This window comes from Macaca nemestrina, chromosome 12 (assembly GCF_043159975.1).
Source record: "Macaca nemestrina isolate mMacNem1 chromosome 12, mMacNem.hap1, whole genome shotgun sequence".
NCBI lineage: Eukaryota > Metazoa > Chordata > Mammalia > Primates > Cercopithecidae > Macaca > Macaca nemestrina.
Window position 1 is genome coordinate 1198216 of NC_092136.1, and position 6000 is coordinate 1204215.

Consider the following 6000-nt stretch of genomic DNA (forward strand, 5'->3'; position numbering starts at 1 on the left):
GTGGTAGCAGCTTCCTAAAGCTAAAAATGTCTTGGGGCTTCACCACACCTTGTTCTTTCACTTAACTCTGCCCCTCCTTTGTAAAGAGTCCATTCATTACAATCTTCCCAGTCATCTTTTCCAGTTCTCTTTATATTATTGGTTTCTCATTTCATTTAACTGCGGTCTGATCATACTGTATGATCGCTATGATTTTAAATTTGTGAAGGTGTGCTTCATGGCCCGGAATATGGTCTCTCTTAGTAAATGTTCCATGAGAGCTTGAGAAAAATGTGCATTTTGCTGTTGTTGGGTGATTTAATCTGCAGGAGTCCATCATATTCAGCGGATCGATGGTCCTGTGGAGTTCAGCTACGTCCTTGCTGATTTTCTGCTTGCTGTATCTCTCCGTTTCTGATAAAGAGTGTTGACGTCTCTGGAGTGTTTTCCTCAGTTTTAATTAAGTTTGTCGTTGTTGTTGTTTGCTTGCTTGTTTGTTTTTTGAGACAGAGTCTCACTCTGTTGCCAAGGCTGGAGTACAGCGGCGTGATCTTGGCTCACTGCAACCTCTGCCCCCTGAGTTCAAGCGATTCTCCTGCCTCAGCCTCCCAAGTAGCTGGGATCACAGGTGCCTGCCATTGTGCCCAGCTAATTTTTGTATTTTTAGTAGAAATGGGTTTTCACCACCTTGGCCAGGCTGGTCTTGAACTCCTGACCTCATGATCCACCCGCCTTGGCCTCCCAAAGTGCTGGGATTACAGGTTTGAGCCACCGGGTCTGGCCAATTAGATTTTTCCTCATGTATTTTTATGTGCTGTTTTTAGACACAAATGTTTTAACGATTGTTATATCTTCTTGGAGATATGAGTCCTTTAACATCATGTAACATCCTTCTTTATCCCTAATAATTTTCCTTGCTCTGAAGTTTGCTCTGTCTGAAATTAGTATAGCTACTGTAGCTTTCCTTTTCATCATGGTATATCTTTCTCTTTCCATTTACCATTTTTATATATATATATATATATGTCTATTTATTTATTTATTTATTTTGAGACAGAGTTTCATTTATTGTTGCCCAAGCTGGAGTGCAATGGCATGATCTCGGCTCACCGCAACCTCCACTTCCTGGGTTCAAGCGATTCTCCTGCCTCAACCTCCCAAGTAGCTGGGATTACGGGCATGCACCACCATGCCCGGCTAATTTTGTATTTTTAGTAGAGACTGAGTTTCTCCATGTTGGTCAGGCTGGTCTCAAACTCCTGACCTCAGGTGATCCACCTGCCTCGGCCTCCCAAAGTGCTAGGATTACAGGCATGAGCCACTGTGCCCAGCCTATATATGTCTTTACATTTAAAGTGAGTTTCTTGTAGTCACCATATAGTTGGGTCTTATTTTTTAACCCGCTTTGACAATCTCGGTCTTTAATTGGTGTTTTTAGACTATTGATGGTTAAAATGATTATTGCTATAGTTGGATTAATATCTACCATGTTTGTTGCTATTTTCTATTTGTTGCCTGATATGGTTTTGCTGTGTCCCCACCCAAATCTCATCTTGAATTTTAGCTCCCATAATTCCCACATATTGTGGGAGGGACCTGGTAGAGTTAATTGACTCGTGAGGGTAGTTTACCCCATACTGTTCTCGTGGTAGTGAATAAGTTCTATGAGATCTGATTTTTTTTAGTGGAAACCCCTTTCACTTGGTTTTCATTCTCTCTCTTGCCTGCCACCATGTAAGACGTGCCTCTTCCCTTCTGCCACGATTGTGAGGCCTCCCCAGCCATGTGGAACTGTGAGCCCATTAAACCTCTTTTTGTTTATAAATCACCCAGTCTCAAGTATGTCTTCATCAGCAGCATAAAATCAAACTAATACATTGCCCTTGTTCTTTGCTACTATTTTTGTCTCTACTCTTTTTCTGTTTTTTGTGGTTTTTACCAATAATTTTATATTCCATTTTCTCTCCTTTCTTAGCATATCAATTATACTTCTTTTTAAAATACTTATTTAATGGTTGCCCTAGAGTTCACAATATACATTTACAACTAACATAAAAGTCCTCTTTCAAATAAAACTATACTGCTTCATGAGTAGTGCAAGTATCTTATAATAGCAACATAATTCTAATTACTCCCTCCCAGCCCTACATTATTGCTTTATTTTGTGTAATTACTTACACTTAAACTATGTCATCAAATATATTGTTGCTATTATTTTGAACAAGCTATTATCTGTTAGATGAACTAAGAATAAGAAAAAACTATTTACCTTCAATTATTTCTTCTCTGATGCTCTTCCTTTCTTTATGTGGATCTGAGTTTCTGACCTGTGTTATTTTCCTTCTGTCTGAAGAACTTCTTTTAGCGTTTCTAGCAAGGCAAGTGTACTGGCAACAAATTCTCTCGATTTTGTTTGTCTGAGAAAGTCTGTGTTTCTCCTTTACTTGTAAAGGATTTTCACAGGATACAGAATTCTAGGTTGGTGTAGTTTTATTTTCCTGTCAACACTTTAAATTTTTCACTCCACATTCCTCTTACTTGCATGGTTTCCGAGGAGAAGTCAGATGGAATCATTATCTTTGCCCCTCTATAGGTGTATTAGGGGAAATTATCAGGCATAATTACTTCAAAGGTTGCTTCTGTTTTTTGTTTTGTTGTTTTGTTTTGTTTTTGAGACAGAGTCTTGATCTTGTTGACCAGGTTGGAGTGCAGTGGTGCAATCTTGGCTCACTGCAAGCTCCACCTCCCAGGTTCAAGCAATTCTCCTGCCTCAGCCTCCTGAGTAGCTGGGATTACAGGTGCCCACCACCACGCCTGGCTAATTTTTGTATTTTTAGTAGAGATGGGGTTTCACCATGTTGGCCAGGCTGGTCTCAAACTCCTGACCTTGTGATCCGCCCGCCTCAGCCTCCCAAAGTGCTGGGATTACAGGCATGAGCCACCGCGCCCGGCCTCCTCTGTCTGCTTTTAAGAGTTTCTCGCCGGGCGCGGTGGCTGAAGCCTGTAATCCCAGCACTTTGGGAGGCTGAGACGGGCGGATCACGAGGTCAGGAGATCAAGACCATCCTGGCTAACATGGTGAAACCCCGTCTCTACTAAAAAATACAAAAAACTAGCTGGGCGAGGTGGCGGGCGCCTGTAGTCCCAGCTACTCGGGAGGCTGAGGCAGGAGAATGGCATGAACCCAGGAGGCGGAGCTTGCAGTGAGCTGAGATCCGGCCACTGCACTCCAGCCCGGGCAACAGAGCGAGACTCCGTCTCAAAAAAAAAAAAAAAAAAAGAGTTTCTCCTTGCTTTCTGTTATCAGCAGTATGAATATGACATGACTAAGTGTTTTGTTTATTTGTTTGGAATCCATTGCTTCCTAAATATTTTGTTTGGTGCCTACCATTAATTTGGATAATTATTGGCCATTATTTCTTCAGATTTTCTGCCTCATTCTCCTTTTTTCTTCTGGAATTCTAATAATGCATAAGTCAGATCATGTGGCTGTAAGATAAGTGGCCTAAAACAACACACACTTATCTCAGAGTTTCTGTGGGGGCAGGAGTTCAGGCACAGCTTAGCTGGCTTATTGTTGGGTCTTACGAGGCTACAATTAAGGTGTCAGCTGGGTTGCATTCTCATCTGGAGGCTTGACTAGGGAAGGATCAAAGTCCCCTCAGATTCTTGGCAGAATTTGTTTCCTTGAAGTTGTAGGAATTATGGCATCTTGCTTCTCACCCAGCAAATGACAGACCCTTGAGAATGAGTCTGCAAGCAAGATGGAGTCTTGTATAACATCAGGTGATCGGGGAGGGACATCCTATCACCACTGCCATATTCTGTTGTTTAAAAGCAAGCCACAGGCTCTGTCCACCCTCAAGACGAGAGGATTATTCAAGGATGTGAACACCAGGAGGCAGGGATCACGCATCTACCTTAAAACCCGTCCACCCCATAGGGGAAGAATATTAAGGCAAGAGCTGAATCTAGTGTTTAGCGGAGATCCTGGAGATATAGATTTTAGGATCATCAGCATATGGATGGCATTTAAAGGACTGAACTGGATGAGCTCACTGAAGATGTGGATAGAAAAGATGTACAAGGACTGAGGCCTGAGACGAAGCACCCTGATGTTAAGGAGTCAAAGTGTTACCAGTGTGCCCTGGGATCTTGTAATCTCCCAGGATAGAAATAGAGATCAGCAGTCGTAGCAGCAAGGAGAAAGAGAAAGCTTTATTTCACTTGTGCACAAGCAAGTCACCACCGTGAAAGGAAAACGGTGGGCTACCCCCGGGGTGGTGGCACGTGAGTTAGTTTCACAGGGAAGGGATTGGTCCAGGCATGGATGGGAGGGGTTTGTCTAGCGCTTCTCAGTTGCATTGCATGCTTCTTCATGCATCGCATGCAACATGCACATTTTAAATCTCTATCCCTAGGTGTGATTTTTAGCGTGAAAATGAGGAAGGGGTAATATAGTTGAAATTTAAGTCTAACTGCACATGTGGAACCCGGGGAAGTCCCTTGGCCCCTAAAGCAAGAACTTGTGCTTAATAGCTTCTTGGGTCTTGTGCTGTGGATTGGCTGGAAGTTAAGCTACAACTTAAGGAAGGGGCTTTCGTTCTTTTCCTCTAAACCCCATCAAAACAGGCAAGTGGCCAGGTTGCTGGTTTGAGGAGGAGAGACGGGTAACTGAGACTTGAAGATGTGGTCTCCGGGATAAGAGGAAAGTGAGAGACACATGGTGTCCTGGATGGGGAATGAAGAAAGCGTGTCTAGCAGGAATGACTATCGATTCTGCTGTAGTTCCCGGAGGACGAGGACTGAGAACTGACCACTAACAATACAGAGATCACAGACAAGAGTTTTTGGTGGAGTGGTTGTGTTACTGGTAAAGGGTCCTGATCCAGACCCCAAAAGAGGGTTCCTGGATCTTGTGCAAGAAAGAATTCCAGGCCAGTCCACAGAGCAAAGTGAAAATAAGTTTATTAAGGCAGCGAAGGAATAAAAGAAAGGCTACTCCATAGAGCAGGGTGTTCCCAAAAGTATAAGGAGGAAGGCGTCCACCTGGATACAACGCTTGTTTATATGCAAGATAAAAGCCAAAAAACATCACGGGGGAGACGTGCTGTACTACCTGGGCTCGTCAAACAAAGGATTGCTAATCTTTGCGTAACGCCTGTCCTCCGCGAGCATCTGTATCATGATCTTTAAAGCGAAACTTCAACTAAGAAGGCTTTTAGTTCTTAAGATACCCGGACATCAGGACCTGAGTCCCGGGTCTGCTGGGTAAACATTAACCTGTGCCTGTGACCGTAAACGCCCCATTCCTGGGGATGCAGCGAGCGAGGTTCGGCCTCAGTTTACCCAGCGCTGTTGGAGCTGGGGTCGCTCTGGCTGGAGCGCCTGAGCGCGGGGGGCGAGGTCAGGCCGGACTGGGGTTCGCAGCGAGCAGGAGGGTAGCGGGGCCCCTGCGGAGCGGCGCTGCGGGGAGGCCGAGGGCAGGGCGGGCTCGAACTCGGGCTCTTCTGGCAGCGGCTCCATCCCCGTTCCGTTCAGCCGGCAGCCGCCCCGGGGCGGAACCGCGCCCCATCTTTAGCCCTTTGCAACAGAAAGGCCCTTCCTCCCGCAGTCAGCTGAGGGAAAGATCGCGCTGGAGGGGATGTCGGGCCTGCCCCTGGTTTGTTCCGGGCCACAGTTCCCTCCCTTCTCCGAGCGGGCCGCACGGCCGCAGGTCACCCCCGCCAGGTGGCCAGGTCCTGCCGCCACTCGGCAAGGACCGAGGGGGAGCCAAACTGCCCAGACTGCAGCGCCGCCACACTCGGGTCCGCGCCGACGGCCGTCACGACTGGGCATGCGCAGACGGCCCCGCCGGGAGCCATTTCGCTGAGCTGCGGGGCTCGCGGAGAGAGCGGCTGCGCAGGCGCCGGGCAAGAGGCTGTGCCCGCCCGACACTGGAGCGCGCGTGCGCGAGAGAGCCGGAAGGGGCCGTACCTGGAGCGGCGCCTGCGCAGTGGAGTGGCCCCGGGGGGCGGGGCG